Below are 19,192 nucleotides of genomic sequence, written 5' to 3'. Positions count from 1 at the left end.
CTTAGTTGAGGACTTACTATGTGTCACAATTGTGAGCGCTGGGAAAACAACACTCCAAGCAGAGACAAATGGCCATAACTAAGACATATGGAGCACTGACCACAGGCCTGACTCTCGTCTAAACATTTTACATGTTTTAACTCAGCAGTCTTATGAAGTGGATTCTATTCGTATCTCCACTTTGTAAATGAAGAGGCAAGTGCAGAGAGATTTAGCCATTTGCTCAAGACCACAAAGCAGCATTTGGTAGTGGGGTTCGGACCTAGCAATCTGATTTGCATTTGTGCACTTAACCACTACACTTTTCAGGAATAAATAGCAACAAGTAGGAATAAATAGAAAACTACCCATTGATAATATCATGAGTAGTTACACCAAGACCAGATTGTAAAGGGAATGGATGTCTATGCATCACCAAGAGTCAACCTAGAAATAAAATCGAGATATCCTGCTTCCATTGAGCAGGTGTGTGAGTGACGAATAGACATGACTGAGAAAAGTGATAGAACTTTTCAGTACTTCAGAGTTAGTGCAGAGAAAGGAACAGTCTGGAGTACCCTCCTCATTTGATGGGGTACCGGTAAGTATGTTATAAGTTAAGTATTGTCCCAACTCTGGAGTACAAGATGCTCAACAAAGGTATCGTTAGATTGCTTTGGGTGAATTAGTTCTTTAAATCCTTTTCTTCTGAAAGAGGTTAAGAAGTTGAGATTCCCTTGCTCAACTCTTGTATCCAAGCTCTCCTCCTCTCCAGTGGGAGAGGAGCCAGGGTCACAGAAATGAAGCATCCTGAAAAGACATTTAAAATATTCCAAATTCTTGCCATGTCGAGGTCCCTAGTAAAGATTTTATCTTATTTACTTTCATATGTCCTGACCCGGCATCTGGAAGGGACACAACTCTTTGGAGGCTGTGCTTTATGTGCCTTTCCCTGGTAATGTGGAGTTACTGTGAGCTCTCACTCGGTGGAATGGCTACCAAGTATGGCAGAGCCGGCCCCAGTTACTTCATCACCCACCCTCTTGTTGCCCCCTCCCCAGACCCAGACCCCTTTGGCTATACTTCGCTCTTGCTTATGTGATTCTAGCACAAGGAAATAAATCTGATGGCAGCAGCATATGGGCCTTTCTCCCCCAACGTGAGGATTTTTGGTTGTGATTTTGATGGTCTTGTCCATCCATATGTGGTGGGTGTGGGGGACATGGCCATGGAAGTTGAGTGGATGGTCAATAAATAGAAGAAAGTAAAAGTAAATAGCAGTTTCCTCAGATGCCACAGACATTCACAATGATACCTTTTATTTGCCCTGTGAGCAGAGATTCTTAACCTGGGATTCCTAAACAGGCTCCAGGAGTCTGTGAACTCCAAGAATGGTTTGTTTTTTTTTTTATTATGAACAACAAACAAATATACAAACATTCTTTTTTTAATGATCATTCCGTCTACATATATAATCAGTAATTCACAATATCATCACATAGTTGCATATTCATCATCATGATCATTTCTTAGAACATTTACATCAATTCAGAAAAAGAAATAAAAAGACAACAGAAAAAAAGTCATACATACCATACCCCTTACCCTTCCCTTTCATTGATCGCTAGCATTTCAATCTAAATTTATTTTAACATTTGTTCCCCCTATTATTTATTTTTATTCTATATGTTTTATTCGTCTTGTTGATAAGGTAGATAAAAGGAGCATCAGACACAAGGTTTTCACAATCACACAGTCACATTGTGAAAGCTATATCATTATACAATCATCTTCAAGAAACATGGCTACTGGAACACAGCTCTACATTTTCAGGCAGTTTCCTCCAGCCTCTCCATTACATCTTGGATAACAAGGTGAAAATATACAAACATTCTTGACATGGTTACAAGCAATGGCTCACAATATCATCACAGTTGTATATTCATCATCATGATCATTTGTTCTGAACATTTGCATCTCTCCAGCAAAAGATAGAAAAAAGAAAAAACTCATACGTGCCATTCCCCTTAATCCCCCCACCTTTCTTTGACCACTAATATTTCCATGAATTGTTTTTGATGTCTCAGGTTTTGTGCATTTATCTAAGATGATTGTTATTAGTTGAATTGTGTCCCCCCCAAAAACATATTCAAGTCCTAACCCCTGGTCTTGTGGCTTTGACTTTCCTTGGAGATAGTCTTTGAACATATCAATTAAAATGAGGTCCCACTGAAGTAGGATGGGCCCTTAGTCCAGTAGGACCCATGCCCCTGTAAACGGGGAGGGGGGGTGGTTAGGGAGATTGCTCTAGTTTGCTAGCTGCTGGAATGCAATATAGTAGAAACAGAAAGGCTTTTAAAAAGGGGAATTTAAGAAGTTGCTAGTTTACAGTTCTAAGGCTGAGAAAATGCCCCCAATTAAAACAAGTCTATAGAAATGTCCAGTCAAAGGAATCCAGGGAAAATACCTTGGTTCAAGAAGGTCGAGGAAGTTCAGGGTTTCTCTCTCAAGTGAGAAGGCACATGAACACAGGGTTTCTCTCTCGGCTGGAAGGGCACATGGGTGAACATGATCATCTGCTAGCTTTCTCTCCAGGCTTCCTGTTTCATGAAGCTCCCTAGCAGGCGTTTTCCTTCTTCATCTCCAAAGCGCTGGCTGGTGGACTCACTACTTCGTGGTGCTGCAGCATTCTCTGCTCTCTCTGAATCTCTACCTTTTTCTAAAATGTTTCCTCTTTTATAGGATTCCAGTAAACTAATCAAGACCCACCCAAATGGGTGGAGACATATCTCCACTTAATCCAGTTTAATAACCACTCTTGATTCAATCACATCTCCAGGGAGATGATCTAATTACAGATTCAAATATGCAGTACCAAATAGGGATTAGAAGAAATGGCTGCCTTTACAAAATGGGATTAGGGTTAAAACGTGGCTTTTCTAGGGTACATGCATCCTTTCAAACCAGCACAGAGACAGACAGACACAGAGAGGAGAATGACATAGGAAGATGGCACAAAAGAGAAGAAGGCCATGTAGAAGTGGAGGCAGAGATTGCAGTGATGTCTCTGTGAGCCAAGGAATGCCAAGGATGGCCGTCAAACAAGAGAAATTAGGAGCGCAAGGAGGATTCTCCTTACACATTCCAGAGGGAGTGTGACCCTGTCAGCTTCTTAACTTCAGACTTCTAGCCTCCAGGAACGTGAGAGAATAAATTCTTGTTGTTTTAAGCCACCGGGTTTGTAGTCCTTTGTTACAGCAGCCCTAGGAAACTAAGGTAACACTCCATAGCTATTATCAGATTTTTCAGAGGGGTCTGTGTCTAAAAATTAGTTGAGATATCAATGATTTACAGCAGTGCAAAGCAGAGCCAAGTGGTTCCTTCCTGAGATCCTCAGCGAAGGGAGTATCTCAGCCTCAGGTGAACATGGGTTCTGGGTACGCCAGGATGGAGGTGCCAACAGCCTTGTGCAACAGAATCATTTACGCACTGTCTTAGTTTGCTAGCTGCCAGAATGCAATATACCGGGAATGAAATGGCTTTTAAAAAGGGGAATTTAATAAGTTGCTAGTTTACAGTTCTAAGGCCGAGAAAATGTCCCAGTTAAAGCAAGTCTACAAAAATGTCCAAATTAAGGCACCAGCAAGAGGTTACCTTCACTCAAGAAAGGCTGATGTCGTTCAGGGTTTCTCTCTCCACTGGAAAGGCACACGGCAAACATGGTGACATCTTCTAGTTCCTCTCCAGGCTTCTTGCTTCATGAAGCTCCCCCAGGGGTATTCTCCTTTTTCATCTCCAAAGATCGCTGGCTGGTGGCTTCTGTAGTACTTGTGTCTCTGCTGCTCTCATCATTCTTGAGCTTTCTCCAAAATGCTTCCTCTTTTAAGGGATTCCAGTAAACTAATCAAGACCCACCTGGAATGAGTGGAGTCATAGCTCCCTCTATCCAAGAGTTAATACCCACAACTGGGTGAGTCACATCTCCATGGAGATAACCTAATCAAGTTTCCAACCTATAGTACTGAATAGGGATTAGAAGAAACAGTTACTCCCACAAGTATGATTAGGATTAAAACATGGCTTTTCTAGGGTACATAAATCCTTTCAAACCGGCCTAGGCAGGTTGTGTTTGCTATGCTTGACCTTATAGGGATATGCCTTTTTTTGAAAGGGCATCTTGTAATGGCCACACCTTAACTCATTAATTTCAGGCATTGAGATGGGAAGGAGGGTGCAGTTCTGAAGGCATTGGAGAAGAAGCGGGCTTGTGGACCCCTCTCCTCATGTGCAAGTGCCCTAATAACTCACTTTGTGCATGAGATTATCCCCACATGAGAATTTTATCTAACTAGAAATAGATAAGTCCACTCGTCTTAACAAACCAAAAGATCCTTTTTAAATTCTGCTGGCTCATTGGAGCTTTATCTTTAGCCCATATTCATCTCATCTTCTTTGAATATCTTTGAAATTTTCACCACACATATAATATTTGTGACATATATGGTATATATACCTATATGAAATTTATTCATTAAATTGGAAAGAAATTACTCTCAATTTCTTTTTCCATTTTCTGTCTTTCAAGTCTTATGTCCTCATGTCTATTTAAGCATCTAGAGGTGGTCCATGTATATCTCAAATTTATTTCATATTGCCACGCAATGCTAAGAAACGGTCTGTAACTAGCTCATATGGGATCTCATTCTCTTGGCACATGTTGGCAAATAAACTCCATTCACCCATTATCCAGATACCCATGGGCACAACCATGCACAACTGTGTGATACATGGTTAGTGCTCAGCAAATAACTTTGCTTTGTGAAACAAAGCCAGATTTAACGTCAGGCACTCTGAAAAAGAGACGAAGTTTGTTCCAATTGTTGGGAAGAAATATGGCAATGGCTCCATAAACAAAATTCGAAAGAGAAAAGCCAGATTCAAAAGTTTACAGACTGTCTAAGGGAGAGAGAGACTCTCCCAAAGAATTTATGAACCCAGAGTGAGAACAGCAAAAGCTATGCTATTTAACCCTTGTACTCTGAGTGCAAAGAGCGCCTGAGAGGGTGAAATTGCCTGAAACCAATAGTTAGGCAAGAGTGTGTTAGTAAGAAGTCATTCATTCATTTTTCATTTTAATGGAATAGCTTAAAAATAATGATAATGGAAAACATATTTTAAAAACCCACATCAACCTAACACGACATGCTAGCATTTGTACATTCTTTCATTTCTTTTCAGCAGTCTTCTAGGTGATATATTTTGTAGTTGCAAGCTAGACGTGAAGTCATAGGGCATAATTTGAAATAGAGAATTGCATTTCAGTTAAAAAAAATAAAATTGTTTATTAAGTGGAATACTCCTGCCTCACTCATTTAATCACGGCATAAGTTTTTATAATTTTGCAACAAGACAGGGCAGCAAATGATGATGAAGAAAGAAAACCTGAGAGATAGAAGTCTACAGAGAGTTTCGCCAAAATTAACAACTGCCTTTTAATGACAGAAATGCCAAAATAGTCATTCACTGGCTTGTAGAAAATTCAGTAGATTTTGGTTAAATGGAATATTTTATACCTAACACTAAGTTAAGGAACAAACCAGAAAGTATGCATAGAGGAAAAAGTTTAATATTGTATATATAATATACATTTAAATATAAATATCTAAATTATAATTATATGTATTTTATGTAATGTATTTAGCATGTATTAAATATAAGGTTTTTCTTTTTTAATTTGAGAAATTGTAGGGCTATAGAAAAACCACGCACAAAGCAGGATTCCATACCCCACCTTGCATTAGTGTGCAACATTCACCACAAACCATGAAAGAACATTCTCACAGCTCTACCATCAACTATAGTCCATCATCCACAAGAGAGTTCACTGTTGGTCCTATACAATCCCACTTTTGTGTGTGTGTGTGTGTGGTTTTTTTTTTTTTTGTAATTTTTATTCTACTAACACATACGCAACCTAAAACTTCCCCTTCTAACCATACTCAAAGATGCAACCCAGTTTAATATATATAAATAATAATTTTATTTTCTTATTCTTATTTACATGCAATTTCATGGACTCTCTAAGATAGTAAGTAGAAAATTCCAAACCAATAGATTTCTCTCCAATTAGATATGTTCCCAGCAAGAGCACCTAAAAAACTTTTTACAGTGAGCAACTTAGGTTTCCAAGTTTCTGTCTGTTTGAGTTCAACAGTTGTCGACAAAAAAGGAAGGATGAACTTCAAATAGTTTCCTGACCAGACCTCATACTTGGAAAATTGTATTCAGTCAAGTTTTCTGGATTCCTTGGTTTTTTGAAACACTGCAATATGGATGATCTATTTTGTAATGATCCTGAAAAATAACAATAAAGCTGACTTAGAACTTGATCTTTCTAGCTGGCACCTCAAGAGTTTCAGTGATATGATCCTGTGATTTCTCATCAAATGTAAGGGATAGAATTGTGAGTTATTTAAGTGTCTGGTCTACACGAAAGGAAGAATTATGTGCTACTGCTATCTTATCCAATTCTGGTGAGCAACAAGCACTTGTCTTTCTCTTCTCTCCCCCACACTTCCCATCCTAGATTATCTCCATCATCTTGTGACTAAAGGAGAAAATAACTCCCCAGCTGTCGGTGACTTTCTCAGTTGTCAACATAGCACTCAGTGATAATACAGGGAGAAATTCTTGCACGAGGGAAAGAGAATAAACATGCATGCTTCTGGATAGTGGAGATTGGGTGGGGAAGGGGTGTCCCTCTGCTTGCCCTCACTGATGGTCCCCAAATATGTCTGAGTCTATAGGAAGGACTCTGTTATGAATTGAATTGTGTCCCCCCCCCAGCCCTATTTATATTTGTAAATAGGGTCTCTGAAGATATTAATTAAGATGAGGTCAAACTAGATTAGGTTGGACCCTTACTCCAATGTATCTGGTATCCTTTTAAGCAGAGGAAATTTAGACACAGTTAGTAAAACAGACACACACACACACACACAGAGAGAGAGAGAGAGAGAAAGAGAGAGGAGAGAGAGAGAGAGAGAGGAGAGAGAGTGCCATGTGATAGAGACAGAGATTGAGTTATGCCACAAGCCTAGATATGCAATGGATTGCCATCCACCCACAAGAAACCCGGAAAAAAACATGGCTTTTTCTAAAAGGCTTCCTCCTTTAAGAGGAAACATGGCAGAGAAGATAGGATTTAACAAATGAGTATGACTGCTGAATCATTATATTGATATTTCTGTTGGTCTCCAGAGTCTTGGAGCAGCTAGAAGGAAAAACGAAAAATCATGGAACTGTAACCCATACCAAACTTTAAAATCTGTTATATAACTACTTGTTAAAATGTACTTGAAAATTTTTTGCTTCTTTATATGTTATATTTCACAATTAAAAAAAAAGGAAGCATGGCTGTGCTGACATTTTGATTTTGTACTTGTCATCTCCAGTATGAGGAAATAATACATTTCTGTGATTTAAGTCAATTAGTCTGCAGAACTTTGTTATAGTGCCCCTGGCAACTAAGACAAACTCTGGCTTCTTTTTGTTATTCTTTTAGCTTGTGGACTATTCTTCTTTTGAAGGAGATTTCATATGGGATCAGACCATCAGCAATTGGGTTTTACAGAATATACCTTTTCCACTTCAGAATATTTCAGAAAGATGGCAGTGTCTTATAATCCGTGCTGTCCAAAACATCCACCAGCCACATATAGCTACTGGTACTCAAATTGTGGCCAGTGTGACCAAAGAACTACATATTTAGTTTGATTTAATTTTTTTATTAGACTATGCCTTAGCTAGGTAGCTGCTAAAATAAATGCCAGACAATGGCTGACCTAACAACAGGAATTTATTGGCTCATGGTTCCAGAGGCTAGACAGCTTCCTTCCTCTTGGGGTTGGTACCTTCTGGTTGGCTAGCAGTCTTTGGGGTTCCTTGTGTTTTCTGTCACATGGCAAAGCACGTGGTGGTGTTTTCTCCTTTCTCTTCCAGGTTCTGTTAATGTTCAGGTTATGACAGCTGCCTGTGGCTTCTTTATCCCCAAACAATTTCCTTTGCATAAAAGGGCTTCAGCCATATTGGACAAAGGTCCGTCCTCATTCAGTCTGGGCCCCCCTTAATGAATAACATTTTCAGAGGTCCTATTTACAAAGGGGTTCACATCCACAGGTTCAGGGGTTGGGACCTGAACATTTGATTTCATGTTTTAAGAATCATAAAAGTGTTAGGTGAAATCCTCCATTTTTAAAACATTGCAAAAATATCTAATTGTGTAGCTTTTCCTACTGATGATGAAATAAAAGGGGATGAAATTAAATTAATGTAATCTCTGCAAATGCCTGGGCTGGGAGTGGGTAGGGGGAGAATTCTGCCATGGAATGGAGTAAATATTTTATTCCAAGCTTCTGATCTGATGGAGGAGAAGCAAGAGATGGGGGCCCAAATCTCAGCGGATTCTGAAAAATAAAACATAAGTAATATCTTACTGCTCACTGATGTAGAAATGGAATTCATTCCTCATGCAACGAAATTTGATCTTCTGACAAATCTTGAATGATTTACTGCACCCTTATAAAACATATCTAAGAGATCTGTAAAATAAGACCACTCTTCTCCATATCAGAAAGAAAAAGCAACTATAGAGAAGTCTGAATAACTTTGTGGTGCCATTCAATATATATCTGAACCTTTCCTTTGTTTGTTTTCTGTGTGTATATTTGGAAGGTGATTCAAATACAGAATGAAGCTCTTTTAGTATCATGAAAGCCCATATTTAAAAATCTAATAGCTTCTTTTTTCTTAATTCTGATCGCTGTCATTCAGAAGAGATCCTAGTATCTCCTATTTCTTGCCTTCAAATGTTTTACATGAAGTCTGATGTGATTGTAATGAAATGTAACTATAATCATAACTCTCTTGCAATCTAAAAACAATTAATACACGAAGTCATAAAGTTATCAGGAAGTAGCTGTCTTGCTGAAATGTTCGATCATCATCCCCTTGATCATGTCCAACCAGAATCTAAATACAATTCCTTAAGAATTACAGCATCTGTTGGTGATTCGCAATGAATGGAAGTGGCCTAAGGGTAACTAGACTGAGGAATGGAAAGGGGAACTGTGGGGTATACATTCAACAGACTACTGAGTGACTGCAAGAAGAAATGAAGTTGTAAGGCATGCAACTAGGTAAATGAAACTTAAGGACTACATGTTGAATGAAATGGCAGAAACAAAAAGATGAATATTACCATGCCTCCATCAGATAGACTAACTATAAAGTACAAACTTGGAGAATTGAAGTTGAGAGCATGGGTTATCAGGTTGGGGGCCTATTGTAAAGGGTCACGGGATTGAGAAAGCCTTCTTGACCAAAAGGGGGAAGAGAGAAATGAGACAAAATAAAGTTTCAGTGGCTGAGAGATTTCAAACAGAGTCAAGAGGTTGACCTGGGGGTTATTCTTATGCATTACACAGCTACCTCTTTTTAGTTTATGGTGTATTAGAGTAGCTGAAGGGAAGCACCCGAAACTGTTAAGCTGTGTTCCAGTAGCCTTGATTCTTGAAGATGATTGTATAATTATATAGCTTTTACAATGTGACCATGTGATTGTGAAAACCTTGTGTCTATTGCTCCTTTTACCCAGGGTGTGGACAGATGAGTAAAAAAATAAAGATAAAAAATTTAAAAAATAATGGAGTGGGGGATAAATGGTAAAAAATTAGGTAGAACGAAATACTAGTGATCAATGAGAGGATGGGAGTTAGGAGTTGGGATGTATGAGCTTTTTCTTTTTCTTTTTCCTTTTTCTGGAATGATGCAAATGTTCTAAAAGTGATTGTGGTGATGAATACTCATCTATGTGATGATAATGTGAGCCACTGATTGTATACCATATATGGGCTGTGTGTGTGCAAAGATCTCTCAATTAAAAAAAATACATATATAAATATATATATATATATGAATAACAGCATCATAAGCCTTCATTCATTTTTATCTAATCCCAATCATCCATTGAGAGAGTTTTTCCATCCAAAGGCAGAACTGGTTGCAAATTGGAGCATATACTGACAGAGATTTGCATTTTCCAGGATTCTTCAGGGCACAAGTAAGAGCTCCATGGCCTCCTATGGAGCGGCCAAAAATAGACTTTTTTCCATGGTCCACTGGGAAATTGGCATTTATCAGTTGAGGAAGCTTATCCATTATGTAAGAGTACATTCTGCAAATAGCTTTTTCAAGGTTCTGAAGTGGAATCCACAGAAAATCCAGCCCTAGTGCCAAAGTCTCAGATCTCATCTTCCCCTGGTTTTTGTCTGGAGCAATGATGACGCAGCCGTGTTCTGAGGCAGCTGCTGATGGCTGCATTCATTGCAGCATTTGCTCTGTGTATTCTAAGGCAGGTTGCCAGTACAGTGCAATAGCTTTTTCCAGTGCCTAACTTTGGAAGTAAGCATACAGCAAATTGCATTTTGCACCTTAGTTCATACCTGTCATGTTCAAGCACCTCCGACAACCCTCTAGAGAGCAGTGCTGTCCAAAAGAACCTTCTGTGATGATGGAAATAGGCAGGCAGGTTTTATTTGAAAAGTTCAGGTGTGCTTTCCCCCTGGCTGCTTCAATCCTTTCAGCAGGAGCCTCTACTACTACTGCCGGAAATCTTTAACTTCGCCAGTCACTCTCTGGTGAAGACAGAAAGATAAAATAGCAATTGGACAGGAAAAGAATGGCAAAACAACAGATATCTCACAACATGTGGTCCAGAGCTGTGCTGTCCAATATGGTAGACAGCAGTCACATGTGCTTATTAAAATTAAAAATAATTAAATTAAATTAATGATTCCACTTCTCGCCAGCCATCTTTCAAGTACTCACCAGCCACATGTGGTTAGTGGTTACTCTTTTGGATAGTTTATGCAGTGTTTGGTTGTCCAATAGATGTAGAAGAAAAAAAAGTTGCGGGAAGAAAAATGTTTGGCCACTTAAGCAATCCACTTCCAACACCCCTGCCCCATCTTTATTGTTATCATCTAATATTTCCAAATTTTGAAAACCACAGGTCTACAATCTGATCTCCTTAGCATGGTTTCTTTTTATCTAATAAGTCTGTACGTAAGGAAGTCAAAGAATTTTCAGAGATTGTTATGGTTCAACTTTTTATTAGCAGGTTTATTGAGTATAATTGACATAAAACAAATTGCAGATATTTAACCTGAATAACTGGATATGTTTTTAAATATTTGTGCACCCATGAAACCAATACCACAATCAAGACAATGAATATATCCATCACCCCCAAACTTTTCCTCATGCTTCTTTGTAATCTCTCTCCCTTGTTCCTCTGTGCACCACACTGTTCTATTTTCTGTCATTATAGGTTAATTTGCATTTTCTAGAATTTTTTAAAAATGGAATAATATAATCATATGCTTTTATGTCTGGCTTTTTAAAATTTTGTCTTGGGCAGGCACCGGGAATCAAACCCGGGTCTCTGACATGGCAGGCAAGAACTCTGCCTGCTGAGCCACCGTGGCCTGCCCTGTCTGGCTTCTTTTAATCAGCATTATTATTTGGGATTCATCTATGTTCATTCTTTTTTATTTTCATTGTAGTATTCCATTGTAAGGATATAACTCAATCTGTTTCTCCATCTGCAAGTTGATGGACAATTGGTTTGCTCCCAGTTTGGAACTATTATAAATAAAGCTACTATGAACATTTGTGTGCAAGTCTTTGCATGGACATGTACTTTGCTTTATCTCAGGTAAATATCTAAGAGTGGAATGACTGGGTCATAGATAGGGATATTTTGAAAGTTTCTAAGAAAGTGCCAAGATGTTTTCCAAACTGGTTGCGCTATTTTACATTCTCACCAGTAGCCTCTGATTGTACCAATTGCTCCAAATCCTCACTAACACATGGTACGTTCAATCTTTCCAATTTTAGACATTCTAATAGGTGTTTACCAATATCTCTCTGCGGCTAGGCCTCAAATTTGAAATAGAATTTTCCTATTTCTCCCCTTCTTAGCTTTAGTTTTTCTTATGACAAGCATGTTTTCATGTTGTAACATTGATTTCTTGTTATTTTTCTTATTAAAGTCATCAAAATGATGGACAACTGATTTTCAAAATATTTGAAATAACATCAATTTTTACCTTATGGTAAGGTCTGGATTAGGGGAATTGAAAAGAAAGGATTACCAGGAGAGATCTTTTTATATACCTTGTCACAAATCCCTTTGTATCCTGGATCACCCATTAGTTGTTGTTTGCATAATCTACTACCTTCACATTTTACATATAAAGCCCTGCTAGTGAATTCATAGGACACAGAGAACTTTATCCATAGGAAGGAATTTTATAAATTGCCTTGTTTTTAAAAATATACAGTAAATGCGTTCATGACAAAGCTTAAACAGTACATAAAAAAAGAGAAGATGAAATATAAAAATCTCCTTTACCCCTTAGCTACTGGAAAGTCTGCACTGTACATAATCATGGTTAAGAGTTCATTGTGTATATGTGTGTGTGTGTGTGTGTGTGTGTGTGTATTTCTCAAAAATGTCTATTCATAAAGTAAGCACAGATAAAGATACTCAGCTTCGTTAGTCTTTAGGGAAATGTAAATTAAATCCACAATAAATACCACTACATACCTTTTCATATTGCTAAAATGATAAATAAAGAAAAACTGGCAATACCAAGTACTGACAAAGATTTAAAGCAACTAAAACTTCCACACATTGCTGATAGGAAAGCAAAGCGTTATAGCCACTTTAGAAAAGAGTTTGACAGTTTCTTATAAAGTTAAACATAAGCTTATAACATGACCTATCAATTGTACTCTTAGATATTTACCAAAAGAAACAAAAACTTAAGTTTAAAATGGCTGAAAAGCACATGAAAAGAAGTTCAACATCATTAGCTATTAGGGAAATGCAAATCAAAACCACAATGAGACATAATTTCACACCTACCAGAATGGCCACTATTAAACAAACAGGAAACCATAAATGTTGGAGAAGATATGGAGAAATAGGAACACTCATTCATTTTTGGTAGGAATGTAAAATAATGCTGCAAGGTGAAAGAGAGTTTGACCGTTCCTCAGGAAGCTAAGCATAGAACTGCCATATGATCTGGCAATCCCGCTAATAGATTTACACCCAGAGGAACTGGAAGCAGGGAGGCAAACAGATATTTGCACATCAGTGTTCATAGTGGCCAAAAGATTGAAGCAGCCCAAGTGTCCATCAACCAATGAATGGAGAAACAAAATGTGGTATATACATACAATGGAATATTATTCAGCAGTAAGAAAGAATGAAGTACTGATGCATGTGACAATATGGATGAACCTTGAGGATATTATGTTGAGTAAAATAAGCCAGAAACAAAAGGGAAAATATGATATGTTTACACTAATATGATCTAATTATAATAAACAAACTCATAGAGTTAAAATCTAGAATATAGGTTACCAGGAGATAGAATGAGCATAGAAAGTGCAGAGCTGATGCTTAATTTGTGCAGAATTTTTAATCAGATAGATTGCAAATGTTTGGAGATGGATAGATATGATGGTAGCACACTGTCGTGACTGTAATTAACAGCACTGAATTAAGGGTACGTTTCGGTTTGCTAAAGCTGCCAGAATGCAGTATACAAGAAATGGGTTGGCTTTTTCAGTGGAAATTTATTAGGTTACAAATTTACAGTCCTAAGGCCATGAAAATGTCCAAATTAAGGCTTCAAGAGAAAGATATCTTCTCTAAGAAGAGGCTGGGGGCATCCGGGTTCATCTGTCCCATGGGAAGATACATGGCAACGTCTGCTGGTCCTTCTCTCCAAAAATGTCTCTGGGCTTCTGTGGATCCTTGCTTGTTTCTCCCGGGTGTTTCTGTCTTAGCTTTTCTCTGCTCTGAGCTCTCTCCAAAGTGTCTCTGCCTTCTATCCTCTCATAAATGACTCCAGCAAGGGGATTAAGACCCACCTTGAAATGGCTGGGTCACATCTCCATGGAAACAACCCCAGCAAAAGGTCCCACCCATAACAGGTCTACACCCACAGGAGTGGATTAAAAGAACACAGACTTTTCTGGGAGTACATAACAGATTCAAGCCAGCACAAGGTATGAGTGTGGTAGAAAGGGAAAGTTTAAGGTTATATGTCATTAGAAAGAAAGCTAGAGGATAAAACACAGGACTGTATAACGTAGTAAACCTTGTTGTGGAAGATGGACTGGGGTTAACAGTATAAATATGAGAATGTTCTTTCATGAACTAGAACAAATATGCATCATTATTACAAGGTGTTAACAACAGAGCAGAATGTGGGAAAAAATACACCTAAAGCAAACTACACTCTATGGATTAACAGTAGTATTTTAATACTCTTCCATTGGTTGCACCAAAGGTATGACACCAGTGCTGTGTCAATAATAAGGGGTATAAAGGGTGTGGTAGTTAGATTCAGTTGTCAATTTGGCCAGGTGAAGTCACCTGTTTTGTTGCTGTGGACATGAGCCAATGGTACATGAACCTCATCTGTTGCTAATTACATCTGCAGTTGGCTAGGAGGCGAGCCTGCTGCAATGAATGATGTTTGACTTAATTGGCTGGTGCTTAAATGAGAGAGTGCAACGTAGAACAGCCCAAGCAGCTCAGCATACCTCATCTCAGCACTCGCAGCTCAGTCCAGGCCTTGGGAGATGCAGAAAGAAGTCACCCCGGGGAAAGTTTTTGGAACCCAGAGGCCTGGAGAGGCCAGCAGAGATTACCCTGAGTCTTCCCACGTAAGAAAAAACCTCAGATGAAAGTTAGCTGCCTTTCCTCTGGAGAACTAAGAAAATAAATTCCCTTTTATTAAAAGCCAATCTGTCTCTGGTGTGTTGCATTCTGGCAGCCAGCAAACTAGAACAAAGGGTATGAGGTTTTTCTGTTTGGAGTAAAGAAAATGTTCTAAAATTGATTGTGGTGATGAATACACAATTCTGTGAATATACTGTGAGTCATGGATTGTACACTTCGGATGGATTGTATAATGTGTGAGTATGTCTCAATAAAACTGCTTTAAAAACCAATATTTACACAAAAACCTATACATGAATGCTTGTAGTGGCTTTATTCATAATTGTCCCAAACTGGAAACAAAGCAAACGTCCCTTGGCTGGTAAATGGGTAAACAAACTGTGGTATATCTATTCAGTGAAATACCACTTAGCAACATAAAGGAATTAGAACTGATATAGCTAACAAGAGTGAAGAACCTCAAATATCGATGCTAAGTTTAAAAAAAAATCAGACTCAAAAGGCTGAATATTGTATAATTCCATCTGTGTCATATGACTTTTTTTTTCAGTGTGTACAGCTCAAAGCTTTAACATGTAGTGAAAGTATACACTCGAAGGAAGACAAACATGGGCATTTTCCAAAGGAGGAGAAGCCAGTTTAAAGACATTTTGGAAAAGGTAAAACTATACAGAGCAAAAAATCCAAATCAGTAGTTGCCAGGGGTTGTGGGTGAGGGATGTGATGGACCAAAACGTGGCAAAAGAGAGTTTTTTGAGGAATAGAGCCATTCCATATCTTAATTGTGGAGCTGGTCACACAATTTTATACATTCGTCAAAACTCTCAGAACTATATACTTTAAAAGGTTAATTTTACTCCATATGAATTAAATCTTAATTTAAAAATGGAAAAAACTGACTTACAAAATATTTTGGTGTATATCATTGTATTTGTGTGTGCATCCTTTTATGTTTTACCAAATGAAGCAATATAAATTTTGTCTTATCACTGACTTTTCATACAATAGAATCTCTTAGGCGTTTTATCATATTTGCATATTGAGAAGCAGTCATCTATTGATAGATATTTGGATTGTTTGCAAATTCTCTATTTCAACAATATTAAAATAAACATACCTATACATATATGCTTTTGCCTAGTTGTGCAAACAGAGACGTATGAGAAATTCCTTGATATGTAATTGTTAAATCAAAGGATATAAGCATTAAATTGTTAAACAGATATTTCCAATCCCCTACCAAAAAAGATGAACCAAGAATAAACTTTGGAAAAAGAATAAATAAAACTAAATGACTATATCGAGAGGGCAAATGAACAGAGAGGTTAAAAATAACTTTTATTTTTCTCAGTTATAAAACCTGAAGAATTGGAAAAATCGTGGCATCATTCACAGAAATAGAAAAGTCAGGAGGAAAACTGTTCGGGGTGTGGTAGAGTTGAGTGGAGAAGAGGGCAAGGTGTTGAGTTGACTGTTAGTTAGATCTGTTGAATCTGTGCATCTGACCTCAAGAGAGTGTCCTGGGGGCATAAATAGAGGTTCCTTGAGATAATGCTGAACAAATGATCATCTACATGACACCACATAAGATCTCTGAAAAGACCAGGGAGGTCTCCACGTGTAGAGGGATGAAAGCTAAGTATCTGAGGACGGAACCTTGGGGAAGGCCTTCGTTCAAGTTTGTCAGGTTAAAGAGGAAAAGGAAACACAAAGTTGCAACAAAAATGAACTCAAATAAAGCAACATTAGGAGACACCAAGGAAAAAGAGAATTTCAAGGGAAAAGTAAGTGGTCCTCAGCTCTAAACAGATACAGCAATTCCCAGAATGAGAAAGTTATGCTGCATTTCTATAACTAAGCCAATGAGGGCTGAAAGATTGCATTGCTTCACTGAAAAGTCAAGGCTGAGTAGAAAAATGTCTTGGGGTTTGTTTACTAAGAGTCACTTTAAATTACTCACTCTCAAGGGGAGAAGGAGTGGTGGAATTCAGCTCGCAGGGGTTTATGGAAAGTAGTTACCATAGTATAAGGAACTCTTGAAAAGATGTAAATAGAAAGGTGACTTGAGAGGTGAAAGGTGGGGATTTCTTAACTCAGAATCAGGATTCCTCCTCAAAATGGCAATGTGTTTCCCGCTCTGAGTGAACTCAGAGACTTGGCTCAACTGTGTCTTATTCAGGGAGAAGAACTGCAGCAGTGGAAACCTATAGAGGTTGAGACTAAAATTTAGACTGCTGAGGTCAAACAAAGGGAGGAAAGATAGACATTTAAATCAAGTGAATGTACATGGATGCTGTCACTCAGGAATATTTACATTTTAACCTATATCTCTGCTTTATTTTGCTTCTATAAACATGAATTTGGTCACCCATTGATGACCCCAAATTGATACGCTGATTGTTAGATTCAACTCCAATGTGAAGTTACTCTATTTTTTCTCAAAAAAAGAATTACATAATTAAAGCTGACTAATAATAACACTAATTGGCATTAATATTGGCTTTTATTTTTGCAGTGTTTTCTGGTTTTAAATATGCCTTCAGGGCGGGCCACAGTGGCTCAGCAGGTAGAGTTCTTGCCTGCTACCCCAGAGACCTGGGTTCAATTCCCTGTGCCTGCCCATGCCAAAAAAAAAAAAAAAAAAAGACTTAAAATATGCTTTCCAATGAAAAGTAACTCATCATAAAAAGTCATTAAGCTTTGTTTAAGACTAAAGATATAGAAAGAAATTCCCATTTGAGAGAATGTCCATATCTACGAAGTGTCCATTTGTCATCTTAATTCTGAATGATTTTATGTAGTCTTTTAGGAACTTGAGGATGAATTTAGAGCCAAACAACTGAAATATGGGTTTCTTATTAAAACACTAGTCACTGATTAACTAATTTTGTACTTTATTAAACAACGAATTGTATATCAACAGCAATGGTGGAGTAAAGATATCCAAAAATCTTCTCCATAAAAGTAATGAGAACACTGGCAAAAAATGTCAGAGCAACTTTTTCAGAGCTCTAGAAATTAACCAAGGCTTGTAGCAATCTGGGGTTTGTTTATTTTAAGAAAAATGACTGAATACACTCTGAGAAATCAAACGAAGAAAAGAATGAGGAAAAATGAAGTGAGCCTCAGAGACCTGTGGGGGATACCATGAAGTATGCTGACGTGCACAGAATGTGAGTCCCAGAAGAAGAAGATAAAAAAAGACAGAGAATACATGAAGGAACAATAGCTGAAAACTTTCCAAATTTGATAAAACATTAATCTACACATTTGAGAAACTAAACTCCGCATAGGATAGCATCAAAGACATTCATACTTAGACACACTATAATCAAATTGTCAAAAGCAAAAGTCAAATAAAGAAACTTGAAATCAGAAAGAGAGAAATGACATAACATACACGAGATCTTCAATAAGATTAATAGCTGATTTCTCATGAGAAAATGGAGGAGAGAAGGAATGAGATGACATATTTAAAGGGCTGAAAGAAAAAGACTTATCAAGAATTCTACATCAACAAAAATACTCTTCAAAAACAAAGGAGAAATTAAGACATTCCCAGATAATAACACTGAAGGAATTTATCGCTAATAAACTTGCCCTACAAGAAATGCTAAGGGGGAGTCCTTCAGGCTGAAATGAAAGGACACAAGACAGTAACTAAAATCTGCTTGAAGAAATAAAGAGCTCTGGTATAGGCAACTGCATAAGGAAATATAAAAACCACCACAAATATATATTTTATTTATAATACTTTTATCCCTTACCTGATTTAACAGAGAACTGAATAAAGCAATAATTATAAATCTGTGTGTGTTGATGGGCAAACGATGTATAAAGATATATTTGTATACAACAAATATGAAAGGAAGATGGAGGGACTGGAGCTACATAGGAGCAAAGTTTCTGTATATTATTGAAACTAAATTTCTATTAAGCCGAACTGGATTGGGATAAATCAAGATGCTATTATGATCCCCAGGGCAACTACTAGGAAAAGAACTAAAAAATACATAGTCAAAGAAATTACAAGAGAATTAAAATAGAGGAATAGAAAATATTTAATGCAAAAGAAAGCAGTAATGCAGGAATAGAGGAATAAAAAAGATATACAGTATATGGAAAAAAGAGGCAAGTTGGCAGACACAAATCTTATTTTTGGACTAATTATACTAAATGTAAATGGTTTAAACAATCCAATAAAAGGCAGATATTGGCAAAAAATGAATAAAACATATGATCCAACTATTACTTTCTATAAGAGAAACTCTCTAGATTCAAAGATACAAATATATTGAAAGTAAAAGCATGGAAAAAAGAGATACTGTGCACATGGTAGCCAAAAGAGAGCGGTGTGGCTGTGCTAATATTAAACAAAATAGACTTTGG

General features: G+C 37.5%; 1 pseudogene; it reads right to left on the bottom strand.

Moving 5' to 3' along the window:
• Positions 1 to 9,984: 9,984 nt before the first annotated feature.
• On the bottom strand, positions 9,985 to 12,657 carry LOC143668941 (S-formylglutathione hydrolase pseudogene; annotated as a pseudogene).
• Positions 12,658 to 19,192: the final 6,535 nt, after the last annotated feature.

Source organism: Tamandua tetradactyla, chromosome 25, assembly GCF_023851605.1.
Source record: "Tamandua tetradactyla isolate mTamTet1 chromosome 25, mTamTet1.pri, whole genome shotgun sequence".
NCBI classification, from domain to species: domain Eukaryota; kingdom Metazoa; phylum Chordata; class Mammalia; order Pilosa; family Myrmecophagidae; genus Tamandua; species Tamandua tetradactyla.
This window is presented reverse-complemented; position numbering and strand designations above follow the sequence as displayed.